At 40.4% G+C, this 25245-nt stretch overlaps 1 non-coding gene across 1 annotated transcript; it reads left to right on the forward strand.

Annotated features, from left to right (window-relative positions):
- The first annotated feature begins 525 nt into the window (after positions 1–525).
- LOC122666362 lies at positions 526–632 on the forward strand. Its single transcript, XR_006333555.1, has one exon. It is a non-coding gene; the product is annotated as a small nucleolar RNA R71 (small nucleolar RNA).
- The last annotated feature ends 24613 nt before the right edge of the window (positions 633–25245 follow it).

A 25245-nucleotide genomic window follows, 5' to 3' on the forward strand; every position in this document is an offset into this window, starting at 1 on the left:
AATGGCCTTGATGGTTAAAGTTGGATGAGCCTGCTTGGTTCCCTTGATCCAGAAGAAATTGGGGTGATTTCTCCATCCTGGATTGTAAGTATTACTATATGAGTTATTTTGGTAGAGAGCACTTACATTCTCAGTGCTGGAATTGCCCACAAAGGTGTTGGGGCATTCCTCCAAAAGATGTCTAGGGGTTTGGCACCAACTGCATATTGACACATGGTTGACCTGGTTGACCTGATTAGCCGATATAGACTCTTTAAGAATTATGGACTCCAACCTTTTTATGAGGCTGTCAAGTTTGGCCTCTTTCGCTGTCGTACCCTCAATAAGATACCCCTTAGTAGTCCGTTCAGCTTCTTGGGAAGATTCTCACTTCCTAGTCTTGTCAGCCAAGTTGGTTAAGAATTTTCAGGCCTCATTCTCATAAAAAAAAAAGAGGTAAAGCCTGCAGGACACATAGATTCTAAAAGCTGCTTGGTCTGAAAGTCTATACCCTCATAAATAATTTGGCAAAGTTGCCACAAATCAATACCATGATGAGGGCATTCTAAAAGGAGGTCCTTGAATCTCTCCATGAACTTAGAGAAGGACTCATGTGGTTTCTGCCTGAACTGGAGTATGTCACTCTTGAGTTTATTGGTCTTGTAAAGAGGGAAAATTTTTCTCAAGAAGACAATAGGGAACTCATTCCCATGTAGATATGGAATTAGTTGGCAGTCCATAGAGCTACTTCTTGGCCTGGTCCTTCAGGGTAAAGGTTATAAACCGCAGCCTCATTACATCATCAGTTCAATTTTGAACCTTAATTAGAACACAGACCTCCTCAAATTCTCTAAGGAAAAGATAGGCATCTTCATTGGCTATCCCATAGAAGTGGGGTAGCATACTAATGAATTGGGTCTTGAGTTCATAGTTGTTCCCTGTAACAACAGGCAGATTGATGCAAGAGGGTTGTGCAGCCCTAGCAGGGTAAAACCTATCCTTAAGAGTCTTAGGTTGTTGGTCACCCATGGTCAAAGATGGGGTCAAAGGTGGTGGAGAAGGTGGTATTCTAATAAGACGGTTACTTGAATCACGAGTCCACACCGTAGCCACCTAAACAGATATGAGGTCTCTTTTAGAAGAATTAAAGAAAAGGCTTAAGAAAAAAGTACTGAAAACAAGAGGGAACCCAAGGTAGATAGTGCATCTGTCCCTCAAACATCGAAATAGTGGTTCCAAAGCTGTAAGGTTGCCATATAGGTTGACAGCAAGGGAACCCGTATAGTCTTCACGAGCCACCTACGGGTGACTCCTAGTGGATTCTGATGTAGAGTGGAGGACTACTATACGTTTATGTTTCCAATAACTCTCACTATGTCGCTTTCCTATTATCAAGAGTGGTCACCTCCAAAGATGAGTCACATGCTAATCCACCCAACCAAGTCAAGATGTAGCGTCATAGGTAACTTAATCCTATGAGGGACACCAAAAGATGGAGGGTTGGAGCATATGAAGGACTTTAGATTGGGCGCACACTATTTGAAACAGAAGAGAAACAAGAAGAGGTTTTCAAAAACCCTTTTTTCTTTTTTAAAAAAAAAAAAGAAAAGAGAAAGACAAAGAGAGTAAATTAAAGCACTTCGAACTACTTAAAAATTTGAAAAATAAAGTGGACAATAATCTCCCCGGCAACGGCGCCAAAAACTTGTTTGAGTTAAAATAATACCGCAAGCGTATGAGTCAATCGTAGCTACAGGTCGAACACGAGGAGATATACGCCACCCTATTTGACTAACTTAAAAGTAATGCAAAATGAACCAAATTAAAGTGTTAAATTAAACTAATTAAACTAATGAAAATTAATGCATCCTGACTCATAAGCATCTAACAAAATTAATGGATTAAATTGGCATCCTACACATGAGCATCTAACTTATCAAACTAAAGCGAATTGAAAGGAATAAAATTACAGCCACACATAATAACCACATAAAAAGAAATAAGAGAATAAAAATGCATCCACAAACCACAACCATATAAAAAAATAAAAAATAAAAGAAATAGAGGGAGAAGAAAAAGAAGATAGAGAGAAATAGAGGAGAGGGAGAATGAGATTAAGGGTTTAGAAAATGAGATACCTTGATGTGCTTGAATACTTGAATAAACTTACTATGGCTTCCTCTTCTAAATCTCCAAGCCTTGTCATCAACATAGGAACTTAGACTAGGAAGCTTGAAACTAAACTAGAATTATTACAACCATATTGAAGACATGAATTGAAATTAAAGCATAAATAAAACCTATTACTACCATTAACTATAAATCAATAAAGCAAACTAGAACTTAGAAAAGCCAAAAATCATAAAGTAGAAGGAGGAGAAGAGAAGAAATTTCACTAAGTGAATGAACAACATTACAAAGGAGAGGGTAGGGGTATTTATAGGGGGAAGAGAGGAGAAGAGAGAAGAGGGAAGTGTAGGAGAAATATTCCCTAAGAAAAGAGAATATTCTCTTCTCCTTCCTCTTTTACAATGCTTGACTCCCAAGAAAAAAAGAAAAAATGGAAAGAGAGAGAGAAGATAATATTGTTTACATAAACCTTCTATTTCTAGAAAAGTAAATTTCTAATTCTAACTTGTGCTACCTTTTCTTTGTAGATATCTTCTCAAAGCAATGAGATCAAAGCATCTTTGACTTTTTAACCTTCCATAGATGAGAAAATATCTTTCAAAATAAATTTATCCGAAGTAGAATTTCAGAAGTGCCCTTGGAAAGTTGGAGGAGAGAGAGAGTGATGACTGGGATTCCACTCATAATTAATGAAATACCAAATCTGTCCTTTAAAAAAAAGTGGAGGATGGGGTGCTTATATAGGCCTCACCATTGTGTTCCTTGCAAAAAATCACCCAAAATAGACCCAAATTTCGGTCAATTTGGAGTTCAGGAGCTCAAGATATCTCAAGTTGAAGTTGGATTGCTCTAGAGCCTTCCAAATGGAATCTTTCGGCCGACAGAAAGATAACTTTTGATAATTGTGCTAAGGCCCCTGGAATCCGAACTTCCGTTTTACTGTCTCCGGCCGACTGTCAATAATTACAAATAAACCCCTATCCACGAAAACGGCCGTAACTTCTTCGTTTCAACTCGGAATCAAGTGCCGTTTGAACCGTTGCAAAGCTGACTCGACGGGTTACACATCCATACTATTAACACCTCAAAATTATGCTAAGGGCCCCACTATAATCACATTCAAATTTGATTGATTGGCGTGATTCTTTTAGTGTTCAATCCAAACTTGATTTTCTCGACTCTTGGGCGTTTTCGGCTATTCTTAGCATCTTTTGTTCCATTTTCACAAGAATTCACATAAAACCTGAAAAGCACAGGAAAGCACCAAAGTAACTCTATCCAATGTAGTAAAATGTATGTTTTATGCCCTAAGATTTCATATATAAATGTGCTCATCAAGGAATTAGGGGGAGGGGGTGTGGGGTTTTCATATTCTTCAAGGAACCATCGTTGCAGTCTGGGCTAACAAGGTCGGAGGTGGTAGATGGCCTTAGCTCCCCATGCTTGCCAGCGACTCTGCTATTAGTAGCATTATGCCCCCGTGCAACATTGCCGCCGCTGCAGCATCACCACTGCTTCTGTTTTGTTGATTTGGGGAAGAAGAGGGAATATTCCCCTCTGCTTCCCCTAATCCTAAAAAAAATTAGGTTTTTGGATCCAAGGGTAAAAAAGTAATTTTACACTGTCAAGGGTAGTTTAGGGTTTTAAATCTATTTAACTGGCTGACATCATCACTTAACAGAAAAAAACTAACGGTAGGTACTAATTTGGCATTTTGGGGTATAAACCAAGGGGTGATTTGAGTTTTTTCAAAAACCAGGGGGTGATCTGAGTTTCGATTGAAAACCAGGGGGTGATTGGTAATTTAACCAAAGGATTTTATTAGAAAGAGTACCAGAAATTTGAGAACGATAAAGAAAAACAATATTGCATGATAGAGAATAATAAAAGGGTGTTAAAGAGAATTAAATAAAAATAAAGGATAAAATAGTCAAGTCAAAAAGAGATAGAGTGTCACACCCTAATTTCTTTATCATGGAAAATATGATGGGAATACCCCCGTATCCCAAATCATTCAACAGGATCGACATTCTTTGCTGTGTCATGTACACTACCAGGCTTCTCATTCAATGAATAAGAAGAAATCAGAGTTATGGCGGAATGATATATACATAATGATCACAATTAATTAAGAGTTCTATGTGATATCTTATAAATAAATTAAACAGTTTAACACCAATATCTTAAGTCACAGTTATAACACCAGTACTAAAATCATCTAATAGTAAGAGAAGAAAGGTCAAGTAACAATGCCATTATTACATTCATCTTTGAATCCACAAGTATGAGGTATCCAAATCAAGTTCGAACCCCAGGCTCAAACTAATAACACTCGTGGGTTTACTCATTGCAAAGATAATCCGATGTCAGCTCTGACTCTGGCTGAGCGCCCCAAGCCTCAAAGTCCTTGCCCAAGGATAACGTTGAATCTCCTCCAATAGTGTCTGTAGCCCCTGTGTCCACATCTAAAAACAAGGTTCCCGAGGGATGAGCTAACAAAGCCCAGCGAGCGATCAAACCAAACGCAATACATTAAATAGATACATCATCAATGCATGCTAAAGTATGCTCATCACACATGATGTATGAATGTTCTCATTCGATACCTTTTTCCCCTAACAATGAGACTCTAAGTAAGGTCAAGTACTACAGTAACACAGGGAGCAGCATCAGCCAACGGTACCATAAACGGATGACAAATAACGGTGCCATAAATGGATGACAATAACGGTGCCAAAAACGGATGACAATAACGGTGCCATAAATGGATGACAAATAATGGTGTCATAACGGATGGTATTCCGACCATGTCAACCCCATGATACCTAGGAAACCCGCAAGACCGGACTCACTCACTGAGATTGTCCGCGAACCCCCAATGCAAACCCCATCCTGGCGTCACCGAAGTACAACGATGACTTCACGGTGGCCTACCCCAAAATACGGTCAGGACCCATGGGTTTGCTTGATACCTACACCCCTGTCGAAAGGGTCCTAGTACTGGGTACATCCCCTCCTAGCCAACTGACAATCAATGAATGCGATGATCATGTTTACAATCCTACACCGTGCGAGTGTAACCCGGAGGTTGAGTCCGCAGTACCTAATTCGGAGGTTACTACTTTCTCATTCTCCGACTCACATCCACACCAAGGTAGTAATACGGCGGGTGTGATTCCGAGATAACGGTCTGCCGATCACACCCGAATCAATTTCACAATCCATCATAATAAAGAATTATAAATAAAGCATCTTATAATCTACACCCCCCCCATAATAGGGTGATCAATATATAAAGTCCACTATTCACACATGAATAAACCCACTCCCATTCATTACACATAACATAGGAGAGATAGTCATGCTCATGATACATAATTAATTCAACATGCACGACTAACCGGATGCCTAATGAGAAACACTCCATAAAATAGTTCAAGTGTTCGATCCACTCACATCGTTGAAGCGTAGGTAATCTTATCTTCCGTGTAGTGTATGGTCCTCCCGTACACGTACACTAGCCTAGAATGTCATCATACAAGTATACAGTACGTGAAGGAGTGTCAGTGTCCAAGGTCCGGAGTCAAAAACTCCAATTCAGTACCAATTTGGCCTAGGCGGATCATGCACCTGGCGGATGATGGCATCATGAACCTGGCGGACTGTGCAGGTAGTGTGGCCTTTAAATAAAACAAATGGTCTGTGCTCAATTTTACCCCCGGCGGACAATGGCATCGTCTGCCAGCTGTATCGTCTGTCAGAGCCCAAAAGTGCAGGAAATGGCTTGGATTGATTCCAAACCTTGTTTAATGGCCATGAGATTGGTTGGGACCTATGGGGTAATGTATTAGGCCTCCAAATGAGCCATTAAACATGTACATTGGATCCTAATTAGGTCCCATGGTATGGATTGTAGGTTCAATGCTCAAAACCTCAAAATGAAGGTCTATAAAAGGGGTTTCATGGCATCTCAGCCAAAGACAAGGGAATGGGGTGCTCAAGGGTTCCAAATGTTGCTCTAGGCATCCAATTAGGTGAATAAAATAATTAGAAATAGAAGTCCTATGGTTTGGTAGGGGATTGGATGGATTCTAACATCAAGAATCCTCAAATTGGAGGTTCTTTAAGAGGGGTTCATAGCAATTAAGCCATGGGGCTGAGGATGGGTGATTCTAGGTCAATAGGTGATGTTTCTAACATCAAATAGAAGGGATAAAGCATTTAGAGCAAGAAGCCCCAAGATCTGAACTAATATTGATCATTAACTCATCTAAACCTAAGAGGAATCAATAGAAATAGAGAGGGAAAGGGTTGCTTACAATGGGGAATCAATGGGACAGCAGAGGTGAGGTGTTCTTGAGCTTGGAGTGGCTCAATCTTCTTCTCCTCCACGAGCTCCAAAGTTAGAATGGGCTCCAATGATGCTGGAAAGAAGGTGAAGCTCACAAATGGTGTAAAGATGGGTTTGGGACAGCAAGGGAGTGATCTTCTTCCTTCTTCTTTCTTCTTCCTCCTTCTTCTTCTTCCTTCTCTCTTTCCTTCTTGCTTCCCACGTTCTCTCTCTTCTCTCAGGTGTTGAAGGTGGGAGAAATGAGAGGGGGCTGTGGTTTCCATCTACTTTGATAAGGATCCAAAGGTGTGTTTGGTTGGGGGTTGATTTGGGACTTGAAATGGGGTTTAAAACATAATAGAATCCAAATAGGTCTTAAGTCTATGGTCTTAGGGTTTAGTTAGGTCATATGGACCACAAATAGTCTAAAATAACCAAGGTTAAGCCCTGAATCAAGGCAAGATGAAACTAGACTGAAATAACATCATTTTTGTACTTGGCGGATGATCCAGTGGCGGACTGTGTGCATCATCCGCCAGCTTCCCAAGCATGAGCCGCCGGGTCAAAATACAGCAGACCTCTGCCCACTGTTTTGGTCATAACTCGGTCGATACATAACAAAATGATGTGATTCAAAATACATTGTAAACTAGACTTAAAGGACTATATTTTTCATGAAGATATAATTGATCAAATCCTAAGGGAAGATCCTAGAAATTGGGTTCAAAGATGGTTATAGTGCCTTGACAGCATACCAGAATTTGAATCAACTCCGACAATCTTATCTACTTCGAGGATGTTAAGATAATTGTTTCAAAGGGGTTCTAATTGGGGTTGTTATATATGAAGGGAGGACATGAAAGAGTATCAATAATATACATAGGAGCTAAGGCAATGATCAAGAATCAAATCATGTAACATGAGCAAACAATAACATACATAGTCTAAGTTTAAAGCTTGCCTAGTCAAGGTCTTCCTTCGAGACTTTGAAGGGCTGTACAAGCTACGCAACAACACATACACAAGTATTATTTGTACGAGTTGGGTCACAGGTGTAACAATCCCCACACCTTATAAGAATTTTGTCCTCGAAATTGGCTTATCGGATGGGTTGAAGAATTGTGGGTATGTCACCCGCAATTCGACCTCAAAATCCCGAGATACTTCTTTGTCGGAAAGGCTATTCTAGAGCCCCTTCACCTCGGCAAAGGGGTGGCTGTGTAGGTGGGGTTTCTTTTGGTTCAAGATCTTGGTTGGTTGCTACACTTGAGTTAAGTAGGCAGTAAATTTGGATTGTTCCTGAGTTACGACACGAGTCAGGTCTGGGAGGTACTTCTGCAACGTCGATACGTGGAAGATATCGCGGACACTTGCCAATGATGGAGCAGTGTCAAACTACATGCCCCCTTATCATTATGCGCTAAAATCTCATATGAACAAAAGAATCTCGGGTTCAACTTTCCTATCTTCCCAAACCTCACCACTCGTTTGGTGGGTAATACCCAAGAATACTTCGTCTCCAACTGTAAACTCTAAATCCCTACGTCAGACATCGGCGTAACTCTTCTGTCTTGACTAAGCCGACTTGATACGGCCCCTTATCAAATCTACATTCACCACGGTGCCTTAGATCATCTTAGGCCCCCAATAAATGTTGATCACCGATCTCATCCCAATTTATTTCTTTAGGGGAATGGACAACTTGTTGACCCATCCATGACATACCCGAGGAGGTTCCTCAAGTATCCCAGGATATGATACTCAAGTACTCAATCAATTCCAATTGACCCAGGATTTTCTCCAGTACACTTCACATGTATCTCAGGTGAAGTTACCTACCATCACTTATCCGAAGGGCTTCGGGTACTCCCTATGGTCTTCTTCCCATCACCACGCGTACATAATGAGTTGTCATTACTCCCAATCGACCTCTTGGCTATAACATCTCACGAATCACTGGTGTCAACAGTCGTCGGGGCAATGGCCACTGTGAAAGTTCAAATTAGCCCCAAATTTTAGGTGCGGTTGTAACATTCTCCACACCTTATAAGAAATTTCACCCCCAAAATTTGGCATTTACAAAGCTTCGAATAGGTGGGGATTCTTACACAAAAAAAAATAGCTTGGCTACTTGGTTTGGGCAGCACAATCTTGATCCCATTATGCATGTGGCCCACATCAAATTCAAGCTCGATTTGGCGTGATCGAAAACTCTTGATCCTTGAACTCCAAACTTGTATTTTTAAAATTTAAAGGTCCAAACCCAGCATACCTCTCCTAATATAATAAACCTTAGTCTAGGGCCGCACGACATGAATTCACATTACATTTAGTCTACGTGGCACTTCTATAATAACTTTCACATCCGATTTCGCACTACTTAACTAAACTTTAGAATGAATTGGAATATTGATGGAATCCCTGTAGATCTCACTCCTCTCGCCATACAAGTAGTTTGTGCCAAATCGTTAATGCAAAAACAACTGCTGCCAACTCAGGGTCATGAGTGGGATAGTTTTTCTCGTAGTCCTTCAACTGTCTCGAGGCGTAAGCCACAACCTTTCCATTTTGCATCAACACACATTCCAACCCCAGTCTTGAAGCATCACTGTAGTCAGTCATCCCTCCTGTACCATCAGGTAGTGTCAAGACTGGAAACTCTTCTCACATTCCTCAGACCAAACAAATCTCACTCCTTTTTGGGTCAATTTGGTCATGGGGACTGATATGTGTGAGAAGTTCTCGATAAAGCACCAATAATAACCAGCAAATCCCAAAAAACTACGGATCTCTCCTGCATTCTTTGGTGCTTCCCATTCCATTACAGCCTTTACCTTGCCTGGATCGACTTTGATTCCTTCAGTTGAGACCACATAGCCTAGGAAGGCCACTTGTGAGAGCCAAAACTCACACTTGGTATTCTTTCTCAACTACTGCAATACCATCCTGAGATGTACTGCATGCCCCTCCTCAGATTTTGAGTAAACCAGGATGTCATCAATAAACACAATCACATACTTATCTAGCACATCTTGGAATACCCAATTCATCAACTCCATGAATGCAATTGGGGCATTAGTCAAACCAAAAGACATCACCAAAACTCATAGTGACAATAGCGTGAGTGGAATGCTATCTTGCTAATGTCACTCTCTTTAATCTTCAATTGGTGATACCCAGACCTCAAGTCTATCTTGGAGAATACTCTAGCTCCTTAAAGCTGATCAAACAAATCATCGATTCTAGGTAGTGGATACTTATTCTTGATTGTGAGCTTGTTAAGCTCCCTATAATCGATGCACATCCTTATGCTCTCACTCTTCTTCTAGACAAGAGGACCGGTGCTCCCCATGAAGACACACTAGGACAGATGAAATCCTCCTTCAACAATTCTTGCAACTGTTCTTGCAACTCCTTCAAATCATCCGGAAACACACCCAAAAAGTCTTTCATGAAACTCAACTCTTCTAATGGCTTCACCTTATCCTCTGTGTCAATTACCGATGCTAGGTAGCATTCACATCCTTGACCCATAAGTCTCTTGGATTGAAGAGCCAAAATTACAAGCCTCTTGGATTTCTTCTTCCTATCACGTTTGAATACATTCTCTTCTCCATCGGTGGGTTTGAAAACAATTTGTTGTTTCACATATGCTAGATTTACCTTATAGGCAGCCAACCAATCAATACCCAAAATTGCATCGAAATCCTTCATGTCTAACTCCACAAGGTGTGCAATCCTATCTCAACCACTGATCCATACAGGACATGGTTAATAAATTGTGTCTAAGCCAACCACACCTCTCGTAGGTGTACTAACTGCTAATCCTTGCACTAAACTCTTCGGGCTAATACTCAACTTCTTGGCAAAAGAAGAGGATACAAAAGAAAGCGACGCTCTTGAGTCAAAGAGAGCGTACGCAAGGATAGAAGCAATGGAAATGGTACCTGTTACAATTATATCTTACCCTCATGCATACGTGAAATGACATGATGCAAAGCGTTAACTCAAGTAGTTCAAAGTCAGGGTGTTACCTATCAGCACCCCAGGTGTTGCCTCTGTCTCGGCATCAGTCATAATGTATGCTTGGGCTGGGATTCTATTACCCTGTTGTGTCAGCACAGGGGTTTGCCAATCGGTTTGGAATGAGGTGCCTGCAAGCCTGAAGGCTAAGCTATAGTCAATGACACCCAAGGCTTAGACTGAGGCAAGCCCTGGAGACATGCCCATACTTGTTACAATTGTAACATTGTACAGTACCACTAGTAGGTAGGGAAAGAAGCTGCAGACTAAGCAGGCTGTTCGGGCTTAGTTAAATCCACACGCTTGTAATAGGTAAGAGCGTAGCTCGAGTATTGTGCTCAAGGAAACTTGTCCGGTTCACGGCTAAATGATGTCGTGTCCGTCCTCTTGTCATGACTAGATTGAGCAAGGTAAGAGTTCCTCTATCTGTCCTCAATGGACTTAGCTACTTGAACCACCTTAGCATAGGTTCGGGGCCCATGAGACACTAAGATCGAGTTTATTCCCAGCCTTAAACCTTTCTCAGACCTCTTGCCCTTTTCGACATCGTCCATCAAATGAATAGGAGCAAAATAGAGCAGCTCCTCAAACTTCTGCTAGTACTCAAGGACTGATTTGGATCCTTGAGAGACATCCATGAACTCCGCCCCGTGCTTTCCTTTTTCGGTATCTCTCCGAAAATTAATTTAATTATTATTATTATTATTATTATTTTAAAGAAGGCCTCCTTGAACTATTTTATAGATCTCCACCAATCATCTGCTTTGCCTTTCAACATGTGGGCGGCAACCCAAATCTTACAATCTTCGGTACAATCAATCATTGTAAAGGTCTTCTTTATTTCTTGGACCCACATTGCCGGGTGCAAGGGATCTTTGTTTAGCCCAGTAAACTCCATGGGTCTCATCTTTTGAAACCCCTTAATCTTTGTAGCACCCACTTGTACTTTTTCATGTTTATTCCATACGATGTTATTCGGGTTATGTCGACCTTGGACGGTCTAATTTTGTAAAATTAATTTCTACCTATTGCAATTTTAATTTCAATCATCAACATGTCTCTACCTTAATTTCCTTATTTGTGTTTGTTAAAAAATTTTATATTTCAATCTTAACGCTGAATGGATCGAGATAGATCAGATCTGGTAGTGCACACGGCAGTGCAAAAGTGGCTCTGATACCATATTGTCACACCCCAATTTCTTTACCATGGAAATATGACAGGAATACCCCCGTATCCCAAATCATTCAACAGGATCGACATTCTTTACTATGTCATGTACACTACCCGGCTTCTCATTCAATGAATAAGAAGAAATCAAAGTTATGGTGGAAGAATATATACATAATGATCACAATTAATTAGGAGTTCTATGTGATATCTTATGAGTAAATTAAACAGTTTAACACCAATATCTCAAGTCACAGTTATAACATTAGTACTAAAATCATATAATAGTAAGAGAAGAAAGGTCAAGTAACAATGCCATTATTACATTCATCCTCGAATCCACAAGTACGAGGTATCCAAATCAAGTTCGAACCCCAGGCTCAAACTAATAACACTCATGGGTGCACTCGTTGTAAAGATAATCCGATGTCAGCTCCTACTTTGGCTGAGCGCCCCAAGCCTTAAAGTCCTTGCCCACGGGTAACATCGAATCTCCTCCAATAGTGTCTGTAGCCCCTGTGTCCACATCTAAAAATAAGATTCCTGAGGGATGAGCTTACAAAGCCCAGCGAGCGATCAAACCAAATGCAATACATTAAATAGATACATCATCAATGCATGCTAAAGTATGCTCATCACACATGATGCATGAATGTCCTTTTCTATACCTTTTTCCCCCTAACAATGAGACTCTAAGTCAGGTCAAGTATTACAGTAATACAGGGAGCATCATCGGCTAACGGTACCATAAATAGATGGCAAATAATAGTGCCATAAATGGATGACAATAACAATGCCATAAATGGATGACAATAACGGTGCCATAAATGGATGACAATAACAGTGCCATAAACGGATGACAAATAACGGTGTCATAACGGATGGTATTCTGACCATATCAACCCCATGTTACCTAGGAAGCCTGCGAGATCGGACTCACTCACCGAGATTGTCCGCGAGCCCCCAATACAAACCCCATCCTGGCGTCACTGAAGTACAACGATGACTTCACGGTGGGCTACCCCAAAATATGATCGGGACCGATGGGTTTACCCAACACTTACACCCCTGTCGGAAGGGTCATAGTACTGGGTACATCCCCTCCTAGCCAACTGACAATCAATGAATGCGATGATCATATTTACAATCCTACACCATACAAGTGTAACCCGGAGGTTGAGTCCACAGTACCTAATTTGGAGGTTACTACCTTCTCATTCTCCGACTCACATCCACACCAAGGTAGCAATACGGCAGTGTGATACCGAGATAACGATCGGCCGGTCACACCCGAATCAATTCCACAATCCATCATAATAAAGAATTATAAATAAAGCATCTTATAATCTACACCCCCCCATAATAGCGTGATCAATATGTAAAGTCCATCATTATTCACACATGAATAAACCCGCCCCCATTCATTACACATAACATAGGAGAGATTGTCAAACCCTGCTCCTGAGTGGTTGGACTTTTGATTGAAGGGTAAGAACCCCTGACCAGGCAACCAGGAACACTGTGGAGTATCACTCCAGTCAATGGGATCAATGAGAAGACTTTGCACAGGTTCCCCTATATACCTGTCAGAAGATGGACAGCAAACCCCTGCACTTGCACAGCTCATAACATGATGTATGGCCTGGACCCCAGATAATCTCTCTCCTCCCAATAACAGTGGGACCCAACTCTAAAAAAGTGTGTAAAAACCTGTAAAGGGCATGTGGGGACAATACCCTGACCAAGGGTCAAACCCCAGTGTGAAACCCACTGAGATTCAGCTTGCTAAAATCTTTGGGCGATGGCACTGGGCAATGCAAATAAGACCCAGAGACATCGCCCAGTGAATGAAACAACATATTTTATTGGATTTTAATTATGGGGACCACCCAATATGAACATGGGCACCCTCCATAGATAGAGGGGAGTCTGAGGGACCACCTCATACCCTTAGTTCACTGTGGACCCCACCAGTGTGCCCAGAATCACTCAGAATCAGTTTAAAAACCCATTTTCAAAAGAGTCCTTCACAGCCAAACAAGCCTCAGTGTGGGCTGGGCCTATAAATAGGTAGCCTTGGGCTCATTTTAGAACCCTTGGCCACTGTTCAATTCATGGGAGAGAAGAGAAGAAAGAAATGAGAGAAAGGAGAGGAAGGAGAAGAAGGAAGAAGAAAGAAGGAGAAGAGGAGGAGGACTCCTGGCAGACCTGCACCCAGGCCTGGAACTGAGCTCTCTCAGACCTACTCAGGTATAAAAGTACCTGTATACACCTGCTACTCCCTTCAAACCCTAAGTTCTTCATGTTTGCTCTCTGGCAACCCAGAACAGCTGGGTACTGCCCAGGATTGCTCCAGATCTTCCATGCAAACATCGAGCATGGAAGATCTGTAATTTTTATTGGATTTTAGTAGGCTGTTATGCTGTTCTTGAGGCCAAGACTTGGCTATGCATGGCTGCACTGCCCAGATGCACTATTGCTTAGCTGTTTGGAACCCTGGATGCAAGCAATGGCTGCATGGACCTAGCCCTAGGTGGTAGTAGCCCTAGAACCATGTTGCATGTGTAAATCCAGCCTTGCATGTGGCTGAAAGCGAATTCCAAGTTTGGAAAAAACCCTGTGATACTATTCACTGGGTTGTCTGGGCCGCCTCTGGCAGCCAAATGGTGGCCCTGATGGAAGATCCATTTAGACCAAAAGGTAGGCCATCCCTAGGGCTACACAACACCCTAACATGCATGGGGTGATGTTGAGCACACTGCCTAAGAAGGCCCCACCTTGGAGTCTCAGCCCTGTATCGTTTTACAGCCTCTGGGCAATGCACTGGACGATGCACCCAACGCCCAGAGACATCGCCCAGTGAAGGAAAATGGACAGAAATGTTGATCTGGCTTTGGGGACCTCACCCATTGGCCATGTGACACTGTGGGAAGCTGGGAAATGACATAAATGCCCTTCCCCACATCTGTCCTTATTAAGGGAATGCTTTGGAACCCAAGTGGGCCCCGCAGGTGAAGGAAACCCTGCCTGTGCTTGGTCCTACAGCACAGACAAGCTGTGGACAACACTGTGAACCTAATCTGACCTAAGGTCAGGTACAATCACTATCAATGACCATTTTACCCTTATGCCACTGACACTGGATGATGCACCGGGACATAGACCCAAGGCCCAGTGCAAGGCCCAGTGCTTCCAAGTGAGTACCAACTGAACACCGGGTCAACCCAGTAAGCTTAGGTTAACCCTAGACCCACCAGAGATAAACTGAAAACTCAATATGACACCTTCTGATTTATATTTAGGATTTGATCCGGCTAATGAGCACATTTATGTGTGAAATCTTAGAGCATAAAGCATACATTTTACCATATTGAACAGAGTTACTTCGGTGCTTTCTTGTGCTTTTCAAGTTTTAGGTGAATTCGTATGAAAATGGAGCAAAAGATGCTAAGAGTGGTCGGAAGCGTCCAGGAGTCGAGAAAATCAAGTTTGGATTGAGCACTGAAAGAATTATGCCAATTAGCCAAATTTGAACGGGATTACAGTGAGCCCCTTAGCATAATTTTGAGGTGTTAATGGTATGGATGCGTAGCCCATTGAGTCAGCTTCGGAACGGTTCAAACGACACTTGATTCCGAATTGAAACAAAGAAGTTATGGCCATTTCCGTAACGACGCACGAAAATGGTCTGCAAGGGTTTATCTGTAATTATCAAAAATCAGTCGGGGACAAAGTAAAGCGGAAGTTCGAATTTGAGGGGCTTTAACGTAATTTTCAGAAGTTTTTCTGTTAGCCGAGAGATTCCATTTGGAAGGCTCTGGACAGTCCAACTTCAACTTGAGATATCTTGGGCTCCCGAACTCCAAATTGGATAAAATTTGAGTCTATTTTGGGTGATTTTTCGCAAGGAACTCAATGGTTAGGCGTATATAAGCACCCCATGATGCACCTTTTTTTTTAAGGACAGATTTGGCATTTCATTAATTATGAGTGGAATCCTAGTCATCACTCTCTTTCTCCTCCAACTTTCCAAGGGCACTTCTGAAATTCTACTTGGGATAAATTTATTTTGAAAGATATTTTCTCATCTATGAAAGGTTGAAAAGTCAAAGATGTTTTGACCTCATTGATTGGAGAAGATATCTACAAAGAAAAGGAAGCACAAGTTAGAATTAGAAATTTACTTTTCTAAAAATAGAAGGTCTATGAAAACAATATTCTCTTCTCTCCCTCTTTCCATTTTTTTATTTTTTTCTTTTTTTCCTTGGGAATCAAGCATTGTAAAAGAGGAAGGAGAAGAGAATATTCTCTTTTCTTAGGGAATATTTCTCCTACACTTCCCTCTTCTCTCTTCTCCTCCCTTCCCCCTATAAATACCCCATACTTCTCTTGTAAAAGTTGTCCAATTCTCAGTGAAATTTCTTCTCTTCTTTTCCTTCTAAATTGTGATTTTTTGCTTTCTAGTTTGTAGTTTTGATTTCATAAGATTAGCTCTTTCTAGTTTTTTGTTTTGATTTCATAAGATTAGTTCTTTCTAGTTCTTATTTTTTATTTCATAAGTCTAGTTTAATTTGTTGTAATAAGTTTAATTCATGTTTTAATGTGTTCAATATGGTTGTAATAGTTCTAGTTTAAAGCTTCCTAGTCTAAGTTCCTATGTTGATAACAAGACTTAGAGATTTAGAAGAGGAAGTCATGGTAAGTTTATTCAAGTATTCATGCAAGCAAGTTCAATCTAGTTCAAGCACATCAAGGTACCTCATTCTATAAACCCTTAACCTCATTCTCCCTCTCCTCTATCTCATTCTCTCTCTCTTCTTCTTCTCCTCCCTCTATTTCTTTTATTTTTTTCCTTTTATGTGGTTATTTTGTTTATGTGGTTGTGAAGTGTGGCTGCATTTTATTTTTATTCATTCCAATTCGTTCCAATTCGCGTTAGTTTGATAGGTTAGGTGCTTATGTGTTAGGACACCAATTTAATCCCTTAATTTTGTTAGATGCTTATGAGTTAGGATGCATTAATTTTTCATTAGTTTAATTATTTTAATTTAACACTTTAATTTGGTTCACTTTGCATTACTTTTAAGTTAATTAAATAGAGTGGCGTACATCTCCTCGTGTTTGACCTGTAGCTACGATTAACCCGTATGCTTGCGGTATTATTTTAACTCAAATAAGTTTTTGGCGCCGTTGCCGGAGAGATTATTGTCCATTTTATTTATCTGATTTTTAAGTAGTTCGAAGTGTTTTAGTTTATTATTTTCTCTTCTTTTTCTGAAAAAAAAAATCAGTTTTTGAAAACCTCTTCTTGTTTCTCTTTTGTTTCAAATAGTGTGCGCCCAACCTAAAGTCCTTCATATGCTTCAACCCTCCATCTTTTGGTGTCCCTCATAGGATTAAGTTACATATGACGCTACATCTTGACTTGGTTGGATGGATTGGCAAGTGACTTATCTTTAGAGGTGACCACTCTTGATAATAGGAAAGCGACATAGTGAGAGCGTTGGAAACATAAACGTATAGTAGACCTCCACTCTACATCAGAATCCATTTGGAATCGCCCGTAGGTGGCTATAGAAGACTATACGGGTTCCCTTGCTGTCAACCTATATGACATCCTTATAGCTTTTGAACCATTGTTTCGATTTTTGAGGGATAGATGCACTATCTACCTTGGGCTCCCTCTTATTTTTAGTACTTTTTCTTAAGTCTTTTATTTTTCTTTAATTTTTCTAAAAGAGACCTCATATCTATTTAGGTGGCTAAAGTGTGGACTCGTGATTCATCTAATCGTCTTATTAGAATACCACCTTCTTCACTACCCTTAACCCCACCTTTGACCATGAATGACCAACAACCCAAGACTCTTAAGGATAGGTTCTACCCTACTAGGGCTGCACAGCCTTCTTGCATCAACTTACCACCTATTACAGAAAACAATTATGAACTCAAGACCAACTTCATTAGTATGCTACTCCACTTCCATGGGATGGTCAATGAAGATGCATGTCTCTTCCTTAGGGAATTTGAGGAGGTCTATGTTCTAATTAAGATCTAGAATTTGACTGATGATGCAGTTAGGCTTAAGTTTATATCCTTTGCCCTGAAAGACCAGGCCAAGAAGTGGCTCTATGGATTACCTACTAATTCCATTTTCACATGGGATGAGTTCACCATTGTCTTTTTGAAAAAATTCTTCCCTCTTCACAAGACCAATAAGCTTAAGAGTGACATCCTCCAGTTCAGGCAGAAACCGAATGAGTCCTTCTCTAAGTTCATGGAGAGATTTAAGGACCTCTTAGAATGCCATCACCATGGTTTCGACTTGTGGCAGCTATGCCAAATTATTTATGAGGGTATTGATTATCAGACCAAGCAACTTGTAGAGTCCGTGTGTCCAACAGGCTTTACTTCTTTTTCTGAGGAGAATGATGCATGGACATTCTTAACCAACTTGACTGATAAGACTAGGGAGTGAGAATCTTCCCAAGCGGTTGAAAGAACCACTAAGGGGTATCTTATTGAGGGTACGACAGTAAAAGAGACCAAACTTGACAACCTCATAAAAAGGTTGGAGTCCATAGTTCTTAAAGAGTCTATACCGGTTAACCAGGTCAACCAGGTGCCAATATGCAGTTGATGCCAAACACCTGGACATATTTTGGAGGAATGCCCCAACACCTTGGTGGGCAATTCCAACACTGAGAATGTAAGTGCTCTCTACCAACATAACCCATATAGCAATACTTACAATCCAGGATGGAGAAATCATCCCAATTTCTCCTGGAATTAAGGGAACCAAGCAGGCCCATCCAACTTTAACCATTAAGGCTATCTTGGTATCCAAAGGCCCAACTTTGCATCACAAAACCAAGGATGTCTCCTAACCCCTTTCCCCCTCGTCCTCATCTAGGACCTTCTGTGAATTCTGCTAGGCCTCCTCTCTTTGCATCTTATCAGCAACTCCCAGGGTTTACCAATACAGGAGAAGCACTAAGAATAGGTGAGATTGAGAAAAGGATGGCCATTATGAAGAAGCAACTCACCCAGGTTGTCACAATTTTGCATGAGAGAAAAACATAAAAGTTACCTAGCCAACCTGAGCCAAATCTTAGACATCAGGTTCATATTCAGTAAGGTACCCAAGCTCCCCCACTCAACCTGGTGCAAGGCCAACAGCTTCAAGGGCCCTCTAGCTAGGTTAATGTTGTATATGCTTTAAAGAGTGGCCGTGAGTATCAACAGGCTAGTACACCTCAGTCTTTACCATCTTATAGTCCTATTGATTCTCCCCCTTCTGATGAGGCCATTGAAGTGCCTACTATTCGTGGTTCGTCTGATGAACCTGAAGTAAGTCCAGATCATTTGATTGAGGAAATCAAAGATGATTCTATTGAGAAAGTGAAAGAGACCCCCCTTGAAAGAGTTTATACCCCACCTGCCCCTTTCCCAAATAATTTGGTTAGCAAGAAGTCTCCTTCTGTGGAGAAAATATTGGATGTTTTTAAACAGGTTCAGGTGAATATCCCCTTGTTGGATGCTATTGCCTAGATTCCCGCTTATGCTAAAGTCCTCAAAGACTTATGCACCCAAAAGCAGACCACCAATGTGCCCAAAAAGGCATTTTTGGCTGCTACCATTAGTTCTCTCATCTCACAGCCAGTAGCAGCCAAGCATAAGGATCCTAGAAGCCCCACCATCCCTGCACTATAGGTAGTATCACTATTGATCATGCCTTATTGGACCTTGGTGCAAGTGTGAACCTCTTATCCTTTCATGTCTATCAACAATTAGGATTGGGAGAGCTGAAACCGACCAAAATTACTCTTCAACTTCCAGATCGATCTATTAAAGGTCCTTAGGGAATGATTGAGGATGTCCTGTTGAAGGTTGGGGAATTTATTTTTTCTGTGGATTTTATTGTTTTAGATACCCAACCTACTGCCAACTTCAAGGACCAAATCCCAATCATATTGGGTAGGCCATTCCTAGCTACTAGTAATGCTTTAATTAATTGCAGGAATGGTCTCATAAAATTTCTTTTGACAATACTTTTGTTGACTTCAATGTGTTAAGGTTGGACAAGCAGCCTGATATGGATGAAGATGTGCATATGCTTCAAGGATTTTTCGATGATGTTGACACTTTCTTTGAGATTGATTTTGATTCGGGATTTCAGGAATATATGTAGGAATTGAAAGGTGTTGATGATACCACCTTATCTAAGGTCTGGAGCATCCAACCACCATTGGAGCCCCTTGGACCCCTATCCATCTCCATTCCCAAACCCTCTATTATTGAGCCCCCCACATTAGAGTTGAAGGCATTGCCCTCCAACCTCAAATATGCCTTCTTAGGGTCAAATCATACTCTTCCTGTTATTATTGCTTTTGATTTGACTTCTATTCATGAAGAAGAGTTGATTACGCTTCTAAAGGACCATAAGGAAGTTATAGATTGGACCATGTCTGACATCAAAGGTATTAGCCCCTCCATTGTTCAACATCATATTCATCTGATGGAGAGTTCCAAACCTTCTAGGGAACCCCAAAGGAGGGCTAATCCTGTCATGAAAGAGGCAATCAAGAAAGAGAACCTAAAGTGCTTGGATCATGGAATAATTTATCCTATTTCTGATAGCCAATGGGTGAGTCCTATGCAGGTTGTGCCTAAGAAAGGCAGAGTCATTGTAGTTGAGAATGCCAATAATGAATTGATTCCAACCCGTATCCAAACGGGGTGGAGAGTGTGCATTGACTATAGAAAATTAAATGCGGCAACTTGAAAGAACCACTTTCCCTTTCCTTTTATTGATCAGATGTTAGAGAGACTAGCTGGCCATGAATATTATTGTTTTTTTTATGGTTATACAGGCTACAACCAAATCCCTATTGCTTTAGAGGACCAACACAAGACCACTTTCACATGCCCTTATGGAACTTTTGCTTACCGGCGTATGCCTTTTGGGCTTTGCAATGCCCCTGCTACATTCCAAAGGTGCATGATGAGTATCTTTTCTGATATGGTAGAGCACTTCCTAGACGTGTTTATGGATGATTTTTTCTATTCACGGCTCTACCTTCTCTAATTGCTTGCATCATCTTTCTTGGTTCTTAAAAGATGCATAGAAAAGAACTTGGTCCTGAATTGGGAGAAGGGCCACTTTATGGTGAAGCAAGGCATCGTTCTTGGTTACATTGTGCCCAAAGAGGGGATCAAGGTTGATAGATCTAAGGTGGACCTTATTATCAATTTACTACGACCCAAAAGTGTGAAGGACATTAGATCTTTTCTTGGCCATGCAGGTTTTTATAGAAGATTCATCAAAGATTTTAGCCAGATAGCTAAACCTCTCACCTCTCTTTTGGCAAAGGACTGCCCATTTGATTTCTCTTCTAAATGTCATGATAGTTTTGAGCAATTGAAAAGAGCGTTGACCTCAGCCCCCATTATGCAAGCTCCAAAATGGACAGTGCCATTTGAGCTTATGTGTAATGCCTCTGATTTTACTATAGAGGCTGTTCTTGGGTAAAGAATCAACAAATTGCCCCATGTGATTTATTATGCAAGTATGACTCTTAATGATACACAGCTTAATTATACCATCACTGAGAAAGAATTTTTAGCTGTTGTGTTTGCTTTAGAAAAGTTTAGGCCCTACTTGGTTGGATCACATGTGATTATTTATACTGACCATGAAGCTATCAAATATCTTGTGCAGAAGAAAGATGCCAAGGCTCGCCTCATTAGGTGGGTCCTTTTGTTGCAAGAATTTGATCTTAAAATTAGGGATAAGAAAGGGTGTGAAAATTTGGTTGCAGACCATCTATCCCGGCTGCCTAATTCTTTGACTGATGATTCTCCAGTCAACGAGAACTTTTCTGATGAGTATCTGATGGCAGTGTCTAGTGAACCATGGTTTGCTGATATTGTCAATTACCTGGTTACGGGTGTGACACCTGCACATTGGTCCACCTAAGATAAGAATCGTTTCTTTTCACAGGTTAAATATTTCTTTTGGGATGATCCTTATCTTTTTAAGACTTGTCCGGGTCAACTAATCCGAAGATGTGTTCCTGATCATGAGCAACAATCTGTCTTATCTTTTTGCCATGATCAGGCTTGTGGTGGCCACTTTGGGCCTAATAAGACTGCGGCCAAGGTTTTACAGTGTGGATTTTATTGGCGTAGTCTGTTTAAAGACACTTTTACTTATTGCAAGGCGTGTTCTTCATGTCAATCTTTAGGACGTCTTTCTAAGAGAAATATGATGCCCCTCAACCCAATTCTGGTGGTTGAGGTGTTTGTTGTATGGGGTATTGATTTGGCCTTTCCCTATTTCTTTTGGTAACATGTACATATTACTTGTTGTGGACTATGTGTTCAAGTGGATTGTGGCTATTGCTTGTAAGACCAATGACCACAAGGTGGTTGTGAAATTTTTGAAGGAGAACATCTTCTTCCGTTTTAGTACTTCCCGTGCTATCATTAGTGATCGGGACAAATATTTTTGTAATCGACCTTTTGAGGCCCTCATGAGGAAATATGGTGTCATTCACAAGTTGGCTACACCCTACCATCCACAGACTAGTGGCCAAGTTGAGGTTTCAAATAGACATATAAAGCAAATTCTTGAAAAAATTATCAACCTGAACCACAAGGATTGGTCTAACCGGTTGGTAGATGCTTTGTGGGCCCATAGGATAGCCTTTAAAATCGATCTTGGTCAATCTCCGTACCATCTGGTGTATGGAAAGGTATGTCACTTACCTGTTGAGCTTGAGCACAAGGCCTTTTAGGCTATGAAGAAGCTTAACTTTGACCTACTCACTGCAGGTGCCCATGGGAAACTCCAACTATTTGAGTTGGAAGAGCTTAGGAATGAGACATATGAGAATGCCCGGATTTATAAGGTAAAAACCAAGGCTTTCCATGATAGGCACATTTTGAGAAAATCTTTTGAAGTAGGCCAAAAAGTTTTGTTCTACAATTCTCATTTACACATCTTTCCAGGTAAGCTGCGTTCTAGATGGGATGGTCCCTATATTGTTCAAACAGTTTATTCTCATGGGGCTGTTGAGGTTGCCAATCCTAGTATAGGTGCTACTTTCAAGGTCAATGGCCAAAGATTGAAGTCTTACATTGAGATGCCCATTCCACTTGTAGAAGATGTCATGGATCTCCATGAGCCTCTTTACCTTCAAGAATGACCTCTTGGTATATTTACCCTCCCTTATCCTCACTCTTTCTTTTCTGCATGCATTGAGGACATTGCATAAATTAAGTGTGGGGGGTGTGTTGGACTTAATTGATTTAATTTGTGAATTTTGTAAATTTTGATTGTGACGATGGTTTGGTTATGTGCATGAGCCTCTTTGATTGTAAAGCGAGATAAAGAGGGAATTAGGTTCCCTAGCATGTGAAATAATAAAAAAATCCCTTTTCAAAGATGGTAGTTGGTTTGTATCCGGTGATGGGGATTGAGTTTGAAAATATGAGTGCTACTTCATTTGATGGTTAAATTCCTCTATGTGTTTATGGACCCTTTTGATCTTTTGGCTAGTAGTTGAGACCAATTTGTTTATGGTAAGGCAAGGCATGAAAGTGAATGAGAGGACAAAAAAAAGAAAAAGATAGAAAAGTGGAATTCCTTGGGACTAGACAGGGCACTGTGCCTCACGAAGCAAGGTGACTTGATCGAAATTCCTTGGAAGGAAACTCAAAAAAAAGAAAAAAGAAAAAACTCTTGCATCAATATCTCAATGTCTTATGGATATATGCAAAAAGCGAAGCTACCAAGTATTTGGGTGTTTGATGTATGCTCCACCATGTCATTCAGGGAACAGTAGTGGAGTAGAAATAGAGTTTATGGTTGAGAAAGAAAAAGAAAAAAAAAAGAAACAGTTTTTGCCTTAATGCCTGAAAAAGAAAGTATGGTAAAAAATACTCAATGCCTAAGTCTTTGGTTCCATCGATGCTATGAGTGATTTACTTGAAGGTGAGTAGTGTTCAAAAGATAAGAGGAGATCCCTTAATCTTGATATATGCTAGTTGCTTGAATTGATGTGGGGTGATAAAATTCAAGTGTGGGGGAATCTTTGGCTCCTTAATCTTTAGTTGAGTACTTCTTTGAGATTGTGGGCACTAACTCACTTATGCCATGAGAAAAATTTACATCATTCTTTTTGATTTATTGAATTTTGGGTGTATATTAACTGCAAACACCCACTAGACACAACTCGTCCACTAGGGGTAACCTAGGGGTTTAAAGGCTTGTTGCACATGCTAAGTGTAACCGTGATTCCTACGAAAGTGAGTTAGGATTTTTTGGATTCTAGGTTAGTTTTTCTTTTTGCTTACTTGAGGACAAGTAACATTCAAGTGTGGGGGAATCTGATGAGCACATTTATGTGTGAAATCTTAGGGCATAAATCATACATTTTACTATATTGGACAAAGTTACTTTGGTGCTTTCTTGTGCTTTTTAGGTTTTAGGTGAATTCTTGTGAAAATGGAGCAAAAGATGATAAGAGTGGTCGGAAGCGTCCAGGAGTCGAGAAAATCAAGTTTGGATTGAGCACTGAAAGAATCATGCCAATTAACCAAATTTGAACATGATTACAGTGAGCCCCTTAGCATAATTTTGAGGTGTTAATGATATGGATACGTAGCCCATTGAGTCAACTTCGCAATGGTTCAAACAACACTTGATTCCGAATTGATACGAAGAAGTTATGGCCGTTTCCGTAACGACGCACGAAAATGGTCTATAGGGGTTTGTTTATAATTATCAAAAATTGACTGGGGAAAAAGTAAAGCGGAAGTTCGGATTCGAGGGGCTTTAGTGCAATTCTAAAAAGTTTTTCTGTTAGCCTAGAGATTCCATTTGGAAGGCTCTGGACAGTCCAACTTCAACTTGAGATATCTTGGGCTCCAGAACTCCAAATTGGACAAAATTTGGGTCTATTTTGGGTGATTTTTTGCAAGAAACACAATGGTGAGGCCTATATAAGCACCCCATGCTCCACGTTTTTTTTGAAGGATAGATTTGGCTTTTCATTAATTATAAGTGGAATCCTAGTCATCACTTTTTCTCTCCTTCAACTTTCCAAGGGTACTTCTGAAATTCTACTTGGGATAAATTTATTTTAAAAGATATTTTCTCATCTATAAAAGGTTGAAAAGTCAAAGATGCTTTGATCTCATTGCTTGGAGAAGATATCTACAAAGAAAAGGAAGCACAAGTTAAAATTAAAAATTTACTTTTCTAAAAATAGAAGGTTTATGAAAACAATATTCTCTTCTCTCCCTCTTTCCATTTTTTCTTTTTTTTCTTAGGAGTCAAGCATTGTAAAAGAGGAAGGAGAAGAGAATATTCTCTTTTCTTAGGGAATATTTCTCCTACACTTCCCTCTTCTCTCTTTTCATCCCTTCCCCCTATAAATACCCCCTACTTCTCTTGTAAAAGTTGTTCAATTCTTAGTGAAATTTCTTCTTTTCTTTTTCTTCTAAATTGTGATTTTTGGCTTTCTAGTTATTAGTTTTGATTTCATAAGATTAGCTCTTTCTAATTCTTTGTTTTGATTTCATAAGATTAGTTCTTTCTAGTTCTT

Source organism: Telopea speciosissima, chromosome 6 (genome assembly GCF_018873765.1).
Source record: "Telopea speciosissima isolate NSW1024214 ecotype Mountain lineage chromosome 6, Tspe_v1, whole genome shotgun sequence".
Lineage (NCBI taxonomy): Eukaryota > Viridiplantae > Streptophyta > Magnoliopsida > Proteales > Proteaceae > Telopea > Telopea speciosissima.